Source organism: Chroicocephalus ridibundus, chromosome 5, assembly GCF_963924245.1.
Source record: "Chroicocephalus ridibundus chromosome 5, bChrRid1.1, whole genome shotgun sequence".
Lineage (NCBI taxonomy): Eukaryota > Metazoa > Chordata > Aves > Charadriiformes > Laridae > Chroicocephalus > Chroicocephalus ridibundus.
In genome coordinates this window covers 4,247,128-4,264,559 of record NC_086288.1, presented here as the reverse complement: position 1 = coordinate 4,264,559, position 17,432 = coordinate 4,247,128, and the positions used below count along the sequence as shown (strand labels likewise).

At 36.1% G+C, this 17,432-nt stretch overlaps 1 long non-coding RNA gene across 1 annotated transcript; it reads right to left on the bottom strand.

Moving 5' to 3' along the window:
• Nucleotides 1–510: 510 nt before the first annotated feature.
• Nucleotides 511–13,611, bottom strand: LOC134515780 (uncharacterized). Its single transcript, XR_010071111.1, has 3 exons — nt 13,501–13,611; nt 731–945; nt 511–638 (listed from the first exon to the last, which is right to left on the bottom strand). It is a non-coding gene; the product is annotated as an uncharacterized LOC134515780 (long non-coding RNA).
• Nucleotides 13,612–17,432: the final 3,821 nt, after the last annotated feature.

The following is a 17,432-nucleotide window of genomic DNA, read 5'->3' as shown; positions in this document are numbered from 1 at the left end:
CAAACTGAAATAATTATGCTGCATTCTGGTAGGACAGGTGACGGCATTGGGTATACAGTTAGAAGAGCTATTTTTCTGAGGCATGTAGAAATGCTGAAGATACTACTTCAGCAGTTTAAGCTATAAAAGTTTAAGTATAATAGCAGATTGATACTGGAAAAATAGGCTAACTATTAGAAGTAATATCATTATAGCTACATATATTTGGCCGTAGAATGCTATTGCCAGGAAAGGTACAACCTCTGCACTCAAGTCAACTAAAATACTTTAAATATAAATTACCATAGCAACAAAACCAGACAAAGTCATGCAGCTCTAGGTGGTCTAAAGAATACAACTGATTTTTATGCCTATAAAAACTGGAGAGTGGAAGAAAGTTGCAGAGTGACTTGGTGGGCATTTGAGAGCGCGTTCAAAAATCAGGTTGAATTCTCTGAAACTGAGCTTGATGAAACAGGTGGAGTAAAATGGAACCGAGTAAGACAGATCCTCCTCGCTATTACAGGCCATGGGTTGCTGGCTAAAAATACCATCCAGGCAGAAAAGAATGAGGGCATTGGAAGATCTCTGCTTTCTTCTGCCCCTCAAGTCATTTATTGCATAAATACTCAGGAGAGAGGCGGGTACTGTAAAAAACACTGAGAGAGAAGACAATTATTTTAGGAGAGATTTGCTTCAGAGGTTACAGGAGTCCGCATTAGTGAAACGAGAGGATGCAAACAGATCTCACCATGGAATTCATTAGAACACTTCTGCCAGGCTGCCATGCTGCAGCTCGGCTGAGTGCTCAGGCCACTGGAGGACTGTCAGGCATCCTTGTTGGTCGCTGGCTTTGATGCATTTCAATGGTTGGCACTCAGCAGGAGGCTTTAACTTCTGCGGTTTTATCATTATTGATCAGCGGGGCACATAATTTCAGTTCTTCATGATTTCGTTTCTCCATCCCTAAACCGGGGATAAGAGTAATCTTTAAATGCATTCACAAAGGGCTGTAAATGTAATTAATACGCGAAGCAGTTGTGCAGTATAGGCAGAAAAGCCCACACTTTAGATCAAAAATGCCCAATACATTTTAAATCTGGTCTAACCCATTGGGACTTTCAGATTTGTGTTTCCTGAAGACAAAATCTGAGAAACTGAAGAAGTATTCTCACTAACTGCAGTTTAAAGAAGAAGGTGGGCTTTGTACACAGCTTCTGCAGTAGTCCATGCGTTGTGGTTATATCCAGTCCTACTGATGTTAATTTAGATGGCAAGGACTAATGTAATACAAAGTTAAGGTTGTTAGTCAAATCAATACAGATAACATGGTAACACTTCAAATTAAATTATTTCTCCAAGGAGTATTTAATTTGCATGGAAACAATGGGTACTGTTAGTTAATTAAATGTCACGTGATTGTTCAAAGTGCATTTATTGATACTGGTAATGTAGTTAACTTGTCAACAACGTGGCCACAGAAGCATAATTTTTAGACTTGCTACTACTAGAATATCCCTGAAATAGCATTTTGCTTCCTGGAAATGGGACGTGGGTAGTTATTTTTCCAGCTAGAGTACTAGTATAGAAGCAGGACTGTTCTTCTTTACAACTAGGAAGTGAATCTGCAGTGTGTGTTTTAAGTTATTATTGTAATGCCTGATTTAGAATCAGGATGTGTAACATCGAGCGGGTATCACATCTCTTCATTTTTTTGCTAAAACAAAAGCAACTGATATTGACAAAAGGCATTACTGTGTATGCTGTCAATAGTACAGTTGATTACTTCTCCTTAGGCTCACTTTATGGCTAGAAAATTTTATATGGACAGCTGTATATTTTAGTTTGGTTTGGTTTGGTTTCTGATGTTGATCTTTACTGATTCTTCCCTGCAGCGTATGCTTGAATTTGAATGAATAGACAGTTTATTGTGGAGGAAGAAGAAGAATGTATGTAAAATGACAGAGAGGAGGGGAATTGGAAGGCTTTATGGCCTTTAAGTTCTGTCATAGCAGTTTCATTTCTAATCAGAGACTTTATTTATTACCTTGGCATCACCTGTCGTCCTGATGAGGGTAATGATTGAAGTGTGGTAAAGAGCATGATACATATGTACTTTAAACTAAAAGTAGCTTCTTTTTAGCTCAGTGGCTTTTAAGTAGGTCTTTCATTTTTCTTTGATGACTTAATACTGGTTTTCATTTTAACATTAGAAATAGCTCATAAAGTACAAGTATACAAATTCTACCAGGGAGCATTTTTAAAAACATTTAATAATGCATTTTTTGTAGCGGGATGGTGCATTTTCTAAATGGGTTGTGTGTAAAATAGCTATTAATCAAAAACTTCAATCTGTACCAAACAACAGAAACAAGCTTGAACTCACCTATTTTATTAAGAACGAGCTATTTATAATGATGTAAATTAGACATATTTTAGAAAAATTGAATACTCTTATTCACAGAGGTGAAACACTGACTAATGGACTAAATGCTGCGAAACTCAGCTGGAAGTCCATATTTTCATACTCTGTTACAGACTTGATGGATAAGGAAGTTACGATGGAAAAGAAAATCATTATGCTTTTTTCAGAAGCATACGTTGTGTCCCCACTAAAATCCTTATTTACCTGGTACGGAGAAATCATATACATAATTTCTGTTCAAGAACATACGCATATGTTTTTATTTCTGGTTCTCTTTCTTTAGTAGCACTTACGTATGGAACAACTTGTGGGGGTGTATTTTTCCATGTAGAAAAGGCAAAATATACCATTATATTTTTTAATGAACAAAGCACCTTTTTCCGTATATTGAGGCTATCTGAAATATCATTAAGATGCCTGTGTGTAGAGATTGAAATAATTAGTAAACTAATGAAGCTAAATGTATTCTTGGGATGCAGATCTATCTTGTTGATCCAAAGACCACTATAAAGGGCGACGAAGTTACTATTCGAGTTACAGTCGCTTGCTAAGAACAATTATTGCCAGGTGTCCCATGAAGAGATAAGCAGTCCTCTCTTTTGCCTAATTGCATATCATGGCTTTCACTCTAAAGAGCTCTTCCTTGACAGTTTACTGAAAGCTGCATTCGGTTGCTGATGTTTTCTGAGGTAATTGGATTATATTGATCGAAGGGTTAGGGAACGTAGCTGGAGCGGCAGTCCAAAGAATTGGCAAATAAAGCTTCGACATTTTTGAAGTCCTTCTCAGAGGTTTCTCACCATTGTTAACTTTGTGTCACTCATATAAATAAATGTATTATTTTTCAAACTCTTCTGATTTGCCATTTGCAACTATGTACATTTGGAAGGAAACATCCACATGCAATACGATAACAAAGCCTGAATAAAAGCAAACTGGTGACGATCCTTGAAAGGAAATTGTAATTAAGTTTTTCATTAATTATTATTGCTTCTATAATCATTTCATGTCCGAATACTAGCTTATGATACAAAAATCTATATCTGCTGTGTGGCAAAGGCTTTCCATTAGTCATCATAACCTGCATAATGAATAGCACTGATAATAAGACACAACAGACTTCAAAGTTATTCAATCAGCAGTCTGAATAATGAGATTTTACACAAAAATGTAAATAGTGAGCATGCAACAAAAGCAATAATGTGGATTATAACATTTTCTTTTAAGCCACCACAAATTGATAAATTGAAAGGAACTTAATTAGATTTTATAAGTAATACAGAGCATTCCACGGATTCCTTAAAAAACAGAATAGGTCAGGGCACTCAGTGCTTTAGAAGAATATGAATTTCAATAATAGAAATAACTGCTAAGAATAAGCTTGGTTGGAATTTGTAACTTGGCACTTAAATTTTGGTGGAAAACATCTGCCAAATATTTCTTATCATAAATCAGAAGAATGTTAATATCAAACATGCCAGACTTAGAGATCAGCCCCTAGTATACACTGCTGCAACTTAAATTTAAACTTATATAATTAATTAAATATAATGTGGTATTGTATGATATATAACATAATAAAATAAAATAAAATAAAATAAAATAAAATAAAATAAAATAAAATAAAATAAAATAAAATAAAATAAAATAAAATAAAATAGGCACCAAGCCTGTTAGAATTCAGGTAGCATCTGGTCGATGCTCTTAGTCATATGGTTTAGCTTTAGGTAGTCTGTGAGGAGCAGGGAGTTGGACTTGATGATCCTTAATGGGATCCTTCCAACTTGAGATATTTGAGATATTGAGATAAATTTCTAGAGGTCCATTCCCTTCTGTCTTACGCATAACATACTCTGTTTTATACCATGATAATGTGTATCAGAGATAAAACAGCACAATCAGAGAAAAAAAAAGTATGCATATAACAGTACAAAGATGCAGAACAATATGCGGTGAACTGAGATACCACCACAGCAAGATCAAGTGGCTCAGCAGAGCAGGCAGCAGAATTGCGAGACCAAATTAGTGCATGTTCCATTTGCTTGATAAAATGTACCAATAAATCCAAGTCAAACAGAGCTGGCAGAAGAAAGCTCTTTCATTTTTTTGGTAATTGAGGGTGGGCAACTGGCAAAACAGAGTGTCTAGTTTATCTGAAATGAGATGATAGCATATTTAAGCCTGAGTGGTGACCTAGGAAGTAATGACATCCAAGTGATACGCGTGGAGATAAGTGATAAAATAGATAAAGTACGAGCCAGTGATAAAGGGCATGAAGGCAAACATAGCTCAGCCTCAGATGAGATTCAGATTTCTGTGACTACGTAGTGAATTCAGAACTAGTTCACAGCCACTTAGCATTGTCCATCTCCACCCAGTTGTGGGAATATGAAAGGGAAAAAATGTGTAACAGCTTTTGATTTATTCAGTTTTTTTCTCTTAAATAAAGGTGGTTTTAACAGGCAGAAAGAACTGAAGGAAGCCTGGGATAGCAGTCTGCACATTCTCATCATCCTGTCTGGCAAATACATAATTTTTGTTGTTGGCAAGTCATTCTTTAATAAAAAGCACTAGCATATTTGACTGAAAGAAATGCTGCTTGAAATCAATTTTTATAGTCACGGTCTATGCTGGAACAAGTTCCTACTGCCAAGTAGGAGTGTCAGGTAGTCATACTTCCCAATCATGTAGAAAGTAGTTTCACAAGTATACCTAACTGAAAACATGATTTAATCAAAGATAAAATGGTTTCTACACACTTTCTAAGTTGGACCAACTGTACATCAAGGAGTCTTCTTAAGGACTTTGATATTTTTCATATTTTTCAGATTTCTGTAAAGGTGGCCAAGAGAAGCAATAGCTGATTTTTATACATAGCAGACAGAGAGCATGTGAGAGCTAGAACAGAAAATATCTGGCAAAAGGCTTTTTATAGCTCAGAAGCCAATAAGTAGTATAAGCTGCATATTGCCTAGGCAGCACATGTGCTCCTTCATATTCTGATTTTTGTCAACCTAAGCACAGATTCCTTATAGATAGAGTACGTTTCTTTGAAGTAGGATGTGTGCAGGGGGTTCCATAGAGGCCACCTATGGGGAAGGGGACCTTTATGCACAAATACACTGACATGCCTCGTTCATACTCCTTTAGCCCTTTTCTGTCAGTGCCATTCTGTAAGGAGAAATGTCACTTTCAAAGGATGCAACTACTGCCCCCCATACTACTATGTATGCTATTCTCAATTCAAGTTAAATTTGGCTTTCCTACAGCAGAAAAGAGCTCACCGTGGCCCCATGGTAAGCAAGACTTTCTGAAGTGTTAAATAAATGTTTGATCACACCATTAAAATGAGGAAAAAATCAAACAAACCCCTCCTAAAACCCTTCCAACAAAAGACAGCATCTCTCATGTTCATTTGACATTGCTAAACTGCTTAAAATGATATAATAATAACTAATAACTTTAAAATGGGAATTAACTCCTGAAAATATAAAAAAGAAAAAGACTTTCATTCATTTTTATTTGTAAAGAAATAGTGGCTATCCATTGCTTAGTGCTGGTCTGGGATACAAGATTAGTTATTGCTAAATGTATAAAATCAATTACAGTTCCTGTGGTAGTGCATACTTTTCATAATTTTTCAACCCCAAATTCAGGGAATGACACTGTGTGAAGACAAGATAAAAGTTTTCAGTATCGCATTATATAGTAGTAGAAGTAGTCATCAGATGCAATAGAGAACTCTTGAGCTATGAATTGTTTTGCCTGATTGTGATATGTCAGGAGGAAATGTCTTCAATCAAAATAGAGGTTTTCCAAAGCTAAATCATCATATATGTTTTAAGCATGCTGCACTAATAAGCGTTCAGTGCCTGGGAATTGCAGAAGAGGGAGTGGGAAGGCCTAGAACTGAAAAATAGTTATACGGGAAGAAGATGGACATCTTTGGCACATACAGGTACATACTAAGTCCCATAAAGGGCATGAAAGAATTCTTAGGATACTTCTTAAAAATTACTCTCTGTGTCCTTAATGGTTTAATGGAAAGAGTCATTCCATTGTTTGTTCTGTGTTAAAGAGATGATTTCCATTGAGACTATAGGATGGCCATTAAGACTTCTGGAGACGTCAGGAAGAGTTACCCTGAGCAGCGAGGGAAAGCTTCATTTCTTTTGAATCCACTCTGAAGCATTTGGATTTAGTATCCCCAACACTAGCCTAATCTATGATAAGTTTGGATAGCAAGTTTTCACACACTGTCCATTTAAATTCATCTAAAAATGAAGCTGCAAAGAATTTTTACAAACATTAGAGATTCGGGTACACAAATACATGTGAAGGCGTACATAGATGGATTGACAGTAAAACTCTGTGGTGGAGGCAAGGGCAAAGGTTGCTTTGAAACCAGGTGGCTGGTCTTCTGCTTATGTTGGCTGACTTGTGTAAAACTCCAGCAATGCAAAGCAAAAGCATAGCAATGATAATTTCAGTTGCATAAAAAAGTACCTAATGGGTAGTATGCTCTGTCTCCTGATGCTTTGTGTTTAAGTAATGCATGAATCACATTTTAAGAATTCAGATGGAGCGTTATAAATCAATCAGTAGATTACGATTATTAGTAGTAGCAAACTCAGTTTTATTGCAGTATGCTCCCTTATGGTCATGCCAGCAGGTAAAAGCTTTGCTGCTGGGCATTTGCCGTTCAAGCAGGCCACACTAACCTGTTACCTGTCCGAAAGAATAAAGCTGCTCTTTAGAAAAAGACACCAGGATTGTATTTAAAAATATTACTTTGAGCTGCTGGAAAAAGAGTTGTCAAAATCTGAAGCAGGGATGGCTGCAAGTATAACTTAGAATGACTAAGTTATGTTGCATTTTTGTTACATGAGACCAGGAAAAATCTGGTAAGTAAAGTAATAATATATTTACAACGTACACTAAGAATGCTGTTTTGCTAACTTACTCGGCAGTAAAATAAAATTTGGAAATTATCTGTACCCTCAGTAGGAACACTTTTTTATTTCCCAGTCTGAATTTCATATAAAATTCTATTATGCTTCATGGGACAAAAAAAAAAAAAAGTGGAATTTTGTCTGAAAAATAGCTTGTTGGCAGAAACAGAAAAATATATACTTTCAGTTTTGTGCATGGATATTGGCATCAATACCAATACTTATCAGAGAGATTTCTAGTAAATTTTTTATGCTTCGCTGATTTTAGTGAATCTATTTTAAAAAAGTAAGCCATAAAATATCTCTGGTTATCAAAAACGTTGAATAGTCTTCTCACAGATTTTTGAAGTTAGTTCTTTAAAATAACACATCAAAATTATTAGAGTTATATTTTCAGTCAATGTCAAGTATAATGACTTGCATACAATCCAATTGCATGTGTGAAATTCCTAAATATATTTTATTCCAATGAACCTTTTCAGGAATCAAATCTCATTTTATGTGCAAATTTGCTGTACCCTGGATGGGAAAAGGTAGAACAGGACACAACACAGCCATCATAATGAGCAAGGGCATGATGAGCGTAGTTCTCATGGCCCTGCGCTAAGCAACTAGAAGATGCTGGTGTTGGGAATGATCTTAAATGCTATTTTCTGTCAGATTTACATCATGCAGATCCCAGTCTGGATGAATGTGGTAAATAAATTGATTACCTTACTTCCACAGGTAAGATCATGCGGCTAGGAATTAGACTGTCTATCCCATTTACAGGGCAGATTTGAAAAACAGTGCATCTGTGGAGGATTTATGAGTCATGGTAGATCACGCTTTCCTAGAGGTAGCTAAGAACATTGCCAGAATTTCTAAGCTGGAATATAGAGTAGTATAATCTCATTAGTATGAATTGGAATATCGCTTTTAGCGTTAGAGTTCTGGCTTCCTAAAAAATGTTTATTGAAAAATCAGGAAGGGTACAAAACAAGCCTAATGACTGAGTGAAGGTCTGGAAAATCCACTTTATTATAAAGGAAATTCAGTCACAAGTTCAGTCAGTTTTGTTTGAAACTTGGGAGTTGATCAAGGTGTTTGATCACATTATCTGCACTGGGAACAGTCTGTACTAATTCTTTGTTCTGGAAGTAAAAGGCAGATTTAGTGTCTGGAAGCTAAAATCCAACGTATTCAGAATAGAAGTAGGATACAGGCTCTACCTCTAGAGCAGATAGCCATTACCAAAAAAAATACCAAATAAGTGAGTTTGGTATGAAAAATTTAAATCATAAGTTCTTCTTTTTCTAGAAGATATGATCAAATTCAAATATCTTCTGCATTTGATGCAGCAGTTACTGAAAGGGAATCTTTCTGATGTATTGCGTAGGTCAGACTATGATTATAAAGGTTCCTTCAGTCCCTAAAATTCCTAAACCTGTAATAACATTATGTAGAAATATGATGGGAGGAAGAGAATTTCAGGGAATTTGACTATATATATGTCATTATTGTCATCAATCTAATATAAACTATTAATTAAATACTGTAAATTGTGGATCTATAGGAAAGTGGACATTTTAGTGTTGCTCAGAAGAGAAAAAACATGAAGGGAGTGTTCAGCAGTTCTCTGATAGAAATATGTCTAGGTAATACATACGTAGGATACGTTTGCGTCTAGAGTGTCAGATCCATATAAAAGCAAGGCATACTGGAAAAAGAAGCAGCCTTGTAAAAGCGGGATTCAGACAGCCACTGCACTGAAAATGGAGAAAAATGAAATTATTTAAAAATGCATGTAAATGGGCAGAGAAAGTGTTGTAGTAAAAAATGCACTCGTGCCTCAGTAAAAAACACTGTGGTTTCCTACTGTGAAAGTGAAGTTTTAGGTCATCCAGCACTTCAAGGAAAAGAAATGATCGAATTTAAAGTTGGTTAGTTTAAAGCACTCCATCAAGTGTTGAACATTAACGATAGCCCAAAGCTGTTCGTTTACTTCACCTATGGTAAAACAGAGGAAGACTATAAAACAAATGAATTGATCGTTTTTATTATTTGATGCCAACAATGAGTTATTATTACAGACTCTATTACCACTATCCTAATTAAAATTTGGTGGGGCTGAGGGTGTAATTGCTTCATCATTATGGTTCAGTAACAATAGGATTGATTGTGAATATTTCCCTCAATGTCAACAGAAGTATTTCAAAAGTGCAAGGGATGAAAATCTGTCCCACAAATTTTTCCAAAGCAGATAAAGGAGAAAATAAGCTAATTCTGTTTCAGTATGAATGCAACTTTAAATGCAAACCATGACCTTCGTTCTGTGTCCAGTTAGGTGAGAAGCAACTCTACCGAAATCAATAAAGAGGTGTCAGTTGTAAGAAACCTGCACAGGAAGAGACTGAAATTAGGATTTCCAAGTTTATCTGTTAAAAAGTGGTTGCTACAAAGAGCAGAAAACTTAGTGAGCGTCAGACACTTTTTGCTATTTATAAATATTTAAGAGTTTAAGTACCACTCCGCAGAAAACACATTGCTTCTACTGATCAACTGTATTTTTAGCTCAGAAGCACATGGTCTCGTACCGTGAAGTAAATCTAAACTGGACCAAGTCTTAAAATAATGGCCCTGCCACATTTAATTGTTCTGATATCACAGTAATAATATTAATCACAATGAACTCACTGTTAATTTGGTTGTCATAAAATGCTTATATACATACTCTAAATTAATAAGTTTGACCTTCGTTTTGAAGGGTAACTCGTAAGTGGCTAGTGTAAAAACTTGACTTGGAGCAGATTTAGGCTGTGAGCAGGATTCTGGAGCATCAATTTCAGGCTTTCAAAATTGCCTTCTCACTCCTTGCCCATAACTCTGTGAGATAAATGCAACGTTGACCAGGTTTGCTGACTATGTATGAATAATGGGGACTGCTATATTCAAAAGAAACAGATTTGCTGGATCTTCTGTATCTGTGGATCTTCTTAATTTCTGTAATGTTTGATATAGTTGAAACATTTCTACTCTTCTGGCAGTAATAATGCTTGTACATCAGCACAGAGATGTTTAATTAAGAATTTCTAATATACAAGCATATGCCTTAGCAGCAAGTTTAACTATTTTTTAAAAAAGCGTATTTGTTTTAGCCCCCGCATCTCTACACTAGATTTTGATGTCACTGCAAACAAATTGCATCTAACATTTCAGGGATTTGTATTTTATGGTGAAAGACTTGAAATGTCACGCTTAAATCTAGTTTTCTGTTTGGTGAAAAAAAAAATATTTGAAAAGCGTCAGTTGAAACTAACATTTACGTTAAAGTTTGCACAGAAATGATCAGTTCGTGATAGACTCCCTACTTAACTGTCATTTCAATATTTTTATCTATTGTGTGCTACATTCTACGTACCAAACTGGCTAACAAGAACGCAAATTGATTTTTAAGCTACATTTCTTTAAAAGGGGCCACACCGCACCAAGAAGAGAAAGAACGTTCCCTGAAAAAACAGTGATTTCATTTGTCCTACATCCCAGGACATCATGCCTTTAATAGGATCATGAAAATTGCTATATAAGCTTTGCAATAGGTGAGAAAAAGCTAGTGCCTACCACTTCCTTTGCTGTGTCTTCCTTCTATTATCCTAATATATCTGTCTCTCACTAAGAGACGGAGAGTTTGAAATGCTATTATTAAACTCTTAAAATTGTCTGCAAGTCATCGAGCCCCTAATACAAATGTGTCTTCAGGGCTCGCTGTCACAAGGATATGCAACAGCCGTACGGTACATACAAACAACCTTAAAATAGGCATGACTCTGAGGTGCTTCTTAGTGAAACCTTGAACTCCCCCGCAGATGATCTTCTATTAAATCCAGCATAAGCAATCAGGGTGAAGGCGAGTCAGTGGCGTTGTTGTGTGTTGAAAAAAACAATTTGAGACGCCACTATTCTAAAGTCAGCTACAAAAACTCCCGGCGTTTTCATTTGGCATAAACATTTCTGGAGGGACAGCTATATGGTGGTTTTACCATTTTTTACTGTTAATGCCGTTCCGAAACACTTGTGTTTTTTTTTTTTACCTGCAGATTCTTTTACAATAGAGAATAAAAACACTGTCTACATTTTATAATTGCAAGTTAAATAATTTGTTTTCCTCCTGGGAACGTACCTCTGTATCATCTGTATACTGCTGTGGTAGGTCTCATGCATTTTGTAAAGCTCATTTTCCAAGGCCATTCTTTGGCACAGAATTTAGTAATTACATGTGTTCACATGTAAACCTTCTTTGGATTCCAGAACTACTTCTTAATTTGTTGAAGTGCTTTCTTTTCTGCCCAAATTCAGAATCGACAGCTTACTGACACCGTTGTGCATGAAACAGCTTGGAGTATGAAAGGGTGTTTCTGCTTCTGATTTAATCTCAGACAATAATGTCTATATCCGTGGCCGGAGTTCAAGAGACAGTGAAAGATCCTCTCTCAGCTGTGGGAGATCTGCCCAGAAGTTTCTCACAACTTGTAGTCATCTCTGTAGTCTTTAAAGCAGATACTCTGGTCATTTTATTTCACCCAGGCAATGGAATACTCTAAACCGTCCCAACTCCCATTAATTTTACCATTTTGGATATGGAAAAACCAAGGTGTGGAAATACATGGTAGATAAGGCCTTTAATGGTAAGTATTTTGGAGTATTTCTACCCACCTTCTAAATCGTACATCAACAACTAAATAAAGCCACTAAGGCTGTTTCTCAGCAGTCAGCATCCTAGTAGAAGTCTGGCTTATGATTTCTTTTGTTCTGTGTGGTTTTTAATTGAACTTTTCAAGAAATTCTGATGATTTTGCTAAACAAGGCTTTTAGTGCAGAGGTCAGTGACTCATTCTAAACTGGCAGATACAGATGGATACTTTAAACACAACAGTTTGGTTGCGAGAATACTATTTGAAAGTGGATATTGCCTACAAATTTACAGCCAAACCAACTGTGGAGTCACATTTAGGAAGAGAAAGCGCTATTACAGCCCAATTTATGATAATTAAAAACAATGCTAACATGTGAGAGCAGAATCAATAGTAAATGAAAGGAGGAGCATAAATCCGGTATCATCTTAACTGCTGTGCGGGAAGTCTGATGAGACTGTTACTGTTGTGAACTTCCCTGTTCTGTAGAAACCTGCAGAAATTGGGTCTCCCAGGTCTCTTTTTCAACTGTATTTAACCAAATGTCTTACGGATGAATACTTCAACAAACGTGCTACGTGTACAGCTGCCCTCTGTTTCGTGGATATAAAGTACATAATGTGTTTTATTCTTTTCATACAGTAGATTATGTATTCTCCTTACATGGGCATTTCTGATACATTTTCTGAGAATCAGTTTTTGTCTTATGTAAATAGTTCTCTGGCGCATTTCACAACTAGAGCCAGCAGAAATAAAAAACAGAACCTACCATTAGGACAAAAATAATGTCTATTGTTTCCACAAGAAATAATCAAATTAAGCACATGGCCACACAAATTACTGTTTGAGTCTGTCCAGAAAAATGTCATGCTCTGTTCTGTCAAAAATAGGACTTAGATCTTATGAAATTAGAAGAGAGAGAAAAGACAAGCAGCTCAGGTTAGACTAAGTCAATAAATCACTCAAGTTAAGTAAAGGAGTCTCAGACCGACCGCTATATACATTTTAAAGTTAAGAAGCAGCAGCAGAGGGGAAAAAAAAACCCTTGCCAAACAGACTGAATTCTCTGTGAAGAACATTTGGTAACAAATATAGATGCACCTCAAAACCATTTGAAAGCAAGACATTCAACTTCTGCCAAGAGACAGAATTTTGAGCATAGTTGAAATGGTTAGAGCACAACAGCAATTAATCCTGTTCCTTCATTACAAAGTTATGGCTGGAAATAATAATTGCACTGAAACGAACGACCGCATGAGATGAATAGAGGACATTCAGAAAATAATGGCTCTGTTTAGATATGTTCCTGATTGCTTTTGGTCTGCAGAAGATAGGACTGAATTAAATAATTTCTAGCCTTCTGTCTTATTACCCAGGTAGGTCTATTTGTGTAAATTCACACCAGAGGTTCGCATAGCGTATCACTGTTGTGCAAACTCAAATCACACTGATGTAACTAATAAAATTTACTTACCACCTTCCAAGATATAGGGATATGAGAGATCCATAGTCGAAGGTACCTTCACTCTACATCAGGCTTAAGAGAATGCAGGAAAAAAAAATTACTTGAGATCATATAGGGCTCGTTGTGTCACAAGGCTTATTATATTTTCTCAAAATCCGGTTGCTATTGCTTGGCATCTCTTCAGACTTTATTATCAGTGTAGAGATTCTGCTTCAGTTCTGCTCATCTTCACTACAACCCAGGTTTTTTACCATCGCCACGTGTACCATTACGCTGCTGCTTTAGACCTTCCCTTCCATGGAAACTCTTCTCATTTCCATTCAGCATTTCAGTTCTGTGCCTTGCTTTAGAAATCCTTCATCTTCCATCTTACTAATGCAAACTGCTACAATTCTTTAGTTTGACCACTGTTGAGCCTGAACCCGTCTGCAGAGCCAACCCTAGATCTTTTCCTGTGCCCTGATATATAAACCTAGGAGGAACTGCAGCCAGCTCCTTTAAGGCTTGGCTTCAGCACTGGCATTGTGATTGTTATTTAAAAATCAGTGTTGTCAGACCCTGTCGACATTTCCTCAGATTTAGGTGTTCTGAATATTTTGCTTTTCACCTGATTTTTTATTTTCAAGGCAATGCATATTTTCCTAGTTAAGAACAAGCTGAGCTTCTAAATATTCTCACTTACTTTTCCCTGCATGCATGCTTCATAAAATACCACAAAAGGGGGAGAAGGCTATTATGTGCTTCCCAGAAACTCTAAATTTATGTGCAAGAAAGAGACCAAAAAACTGTTTCTTTTTTTCTAGGATGAGGACTTAATAGAATGAATGGCTTTTCTGTTTCTTCTGTTGCACTTACTGCTTCACGTGCAAAAATTTGCAGAATTCATAAGTTGCTGCTGTTGTATAAAGAAATACAATAGCAGTTTATCTTATTCTTCCAAATTAAATATTCTGACCGTTTTTTTCATTATATTCTTTTCCCCACTTCCACAAGTCCTCTGTATTGTATAACTCACTTCTTTCCTGAATCTCTGTGGTAAGACATACCATAATATTGTCAGAAGATGTTCAAACATAATTGTTATTTCAGAAGTCAATGGATATTTTCCCCGCAAATGATTTTTTTAAGATTTGAAGTATTAAAAGTGCAAGAGCACTGAAGTCAGTAACCTACCTCTGAATTTAGATTTGTAATGAGAATCATGTCATAAATCAAAATTAAGGGACATTTTAATTACCAACGGACATTCTTTTCCAAGGTGCTATCACATTTGGAACAGTTTCATTCTTTTTTTTTTCTCTTCTTCTTAATTAAGGATGTTTTCATTAGAACTCTTTAATAATCCACATCTCAAGAGCTGGCTGACAAAACTTACAATGTGTATTCTTTGGTTACAGTAAAGGACGGAATTCTTTCCTGCCATGGCATTGATACGAAGTTTGTTTTAAAACATAAAAGATCCTCTTAGACTCCTGAAAAATGGTATTAAAATTTATTGTTAGATATTGCTGATTGTGATTGAAAATCACTTCATTAAATTACAGTACAGAGAGATGAAGGACATCTTGCAGCAATGAAAATGGTTGCAAATTTAATTAAAACATTAAATTATTGTTGGAATAAAGGTCATAATCATAAAACGTAATTGAAGGGAGTACATTAGCATGTACCCTAAGGTATCCTTTCTGTTTCAAAATATATATTACATATTTGACATTTAAAGAGGAAATAGGTACCATTTTATCTGGATGGATGAACTACGATGGTAAGAATTGTTATACATAATACAATTCAAGAGCCCAATTTTTCAAAAAATCATTTGCTGCTTGCATAGGTGCAACATACTATTTTTATGCCTCTGACTGAGAAAATTCACCTTCTTATTTATTGAACATCGTGGACCTGCACAAAGAGGAGGACATTGTATAGTATAGTAAGATGTTATCTCTATGGCAAAAGTGTAACTTATGCCACTGACTTCAAAGCGTATTCTTGTCAGACTCTGGTTACGTTTATGGCGGCGTGTACCATTTATCACTGCATTTTCGCGCCCTTGCAGCTGATTAGGGAGGCAAACAGTGCATAGTAACAGAAAGTAGCAGCTGCAAGAAGAACATGTATCCATAAAACTGCTGTTGAAAGTATACTGATAATGCTGCTACAGGACCACCGTCACAGAACTTCTTTTCCTAAACACAAAATATCCCAGAATTGAATAAACCTGCTTCTTAATGATTTCACCAAAATACTCAGCAATATTCTCAGAATTCAGATAAAGCATTTTAAAATATTATGCATCTCTTTCACTTTCTGCCTTTAGTAAGACATCTTTTTGAAAAGGGAGAGGGTGTTGTTTGAAATATCTCAGAGGGGAAAATCAGAGTGAGAATATTTACAAAATTTATGGAGTCATATATTTGAATACATATATTTTTGTATATATATGTAATATATATTTGGAAAGAAAGTCAGGGTAGCCAAGCTGCATTTCAGCAGCAGTTATGCTGATAAATTAATGCTGCAGATTGAAATGCTTAATTGTGTGACTACTGAATCAGTTAATTTCTGTAGCTGTTTCTAGATTTAAAAACAGAAATTAGAAGCAGTTACAGTAAAAAGCATTTTATTGAATAAAAGTACTGTATTATAAATGCTGTATTACAAATATGTGTGCACATGTATCAGTTTATTCGGTGCAATAGGAGATTTTCATTCACTAACAAAATTATCAATTCGTTCATCAAAATGCCTTAAGTATGCATCTCATTCAGACACTAAAATGTACCCATGAGAATATGTACATGTGCATGCAGGTTTTTAAAGTAATACATGTTGCCTGGTGAGAGGGTTAAGCAGAAGGAGGGAGAGAAGCTCTTAGTATTTTCTGTTCTTCCACCGTTGATTCTGTTGAGAGTTTTTCTGAAAGCCTAAGATGAACGTTACCCCAATTATGAGCTATCAGCCACTTAGGAAACACTCATGAGCCCGTCTTCGTTCTAGAAACAAGCCAAAGGTACGGTGCGGGTATTAGCAAACGCTGGAGAAGTGTCAGGCAAAGAAGCCTCTTCCTCACAAAACACGCGAGGGGCCGCTCTGTGGGTCTTCCACAGCCCTCGGTCGAGTCTTACAACGTGGGTCAGCATATGAGTGCTTGTGGTGCACGGTGTCAGCTGTGAGCTCAGCCAGTATGTGCCCGCTTTCTTAAGACAGTGCATCTTTCTTCTCATCGTAACAACTATTAGGTGTGTAAAGGTCACTGGTGTGTTAGCTGGGTCTTCAAGGCGAGTCATTTAAAATCTCTTTTTCCAGTGAGAAAGGGCACATCTTCTGTTGTACCACAGCTTTTGCTTGCCAATCTAATCCTAAAGCTCAAGAGATACAGATTTGAATAACATTTGAGGCATCAGCTTCTGCATTAGGATCTCCAAGAACCCAGGTGTGTAAGTGAAGTCTAGAATCTGGCTGTTTTGGCAAATACGTGTTCTCAGCAACCACTTGAACAAGTCAGTAGTAGCTCTCCATGATGATGTCACAGACGTTATTTAAGTAGGGAGTTCTGATCTACTGTCTTGATTGCTAGTCTTAAATTCACCCACATACTCTGAAAAGTAATATGAAACACTCAGCATGGAGACCATTGGATGATATTTGTACAGTTGTATCCTCCAGTGCTGTGTTTTCTATAGCTAGCTAATATTACTGCTTTATTTCTTCTCCCTTAAATGAATCTTTAAAAAAAAGAGAGAAAAAGAAAAGACCCTTGTTAGAGAATGTCTGCCTGGTTTTTTCTAATTTCAAAGGTAGTCATCATGGATTATTTAATATCACTTTTTCCGCTTTAAAAGCTGAAATAACTAGATAAAGTGAATTGTATTCTTTACTATTTGAAACATCAGAAAGAAGTAGAATAGGAAAATTAGTATTTGACACTCGCGTCCGCT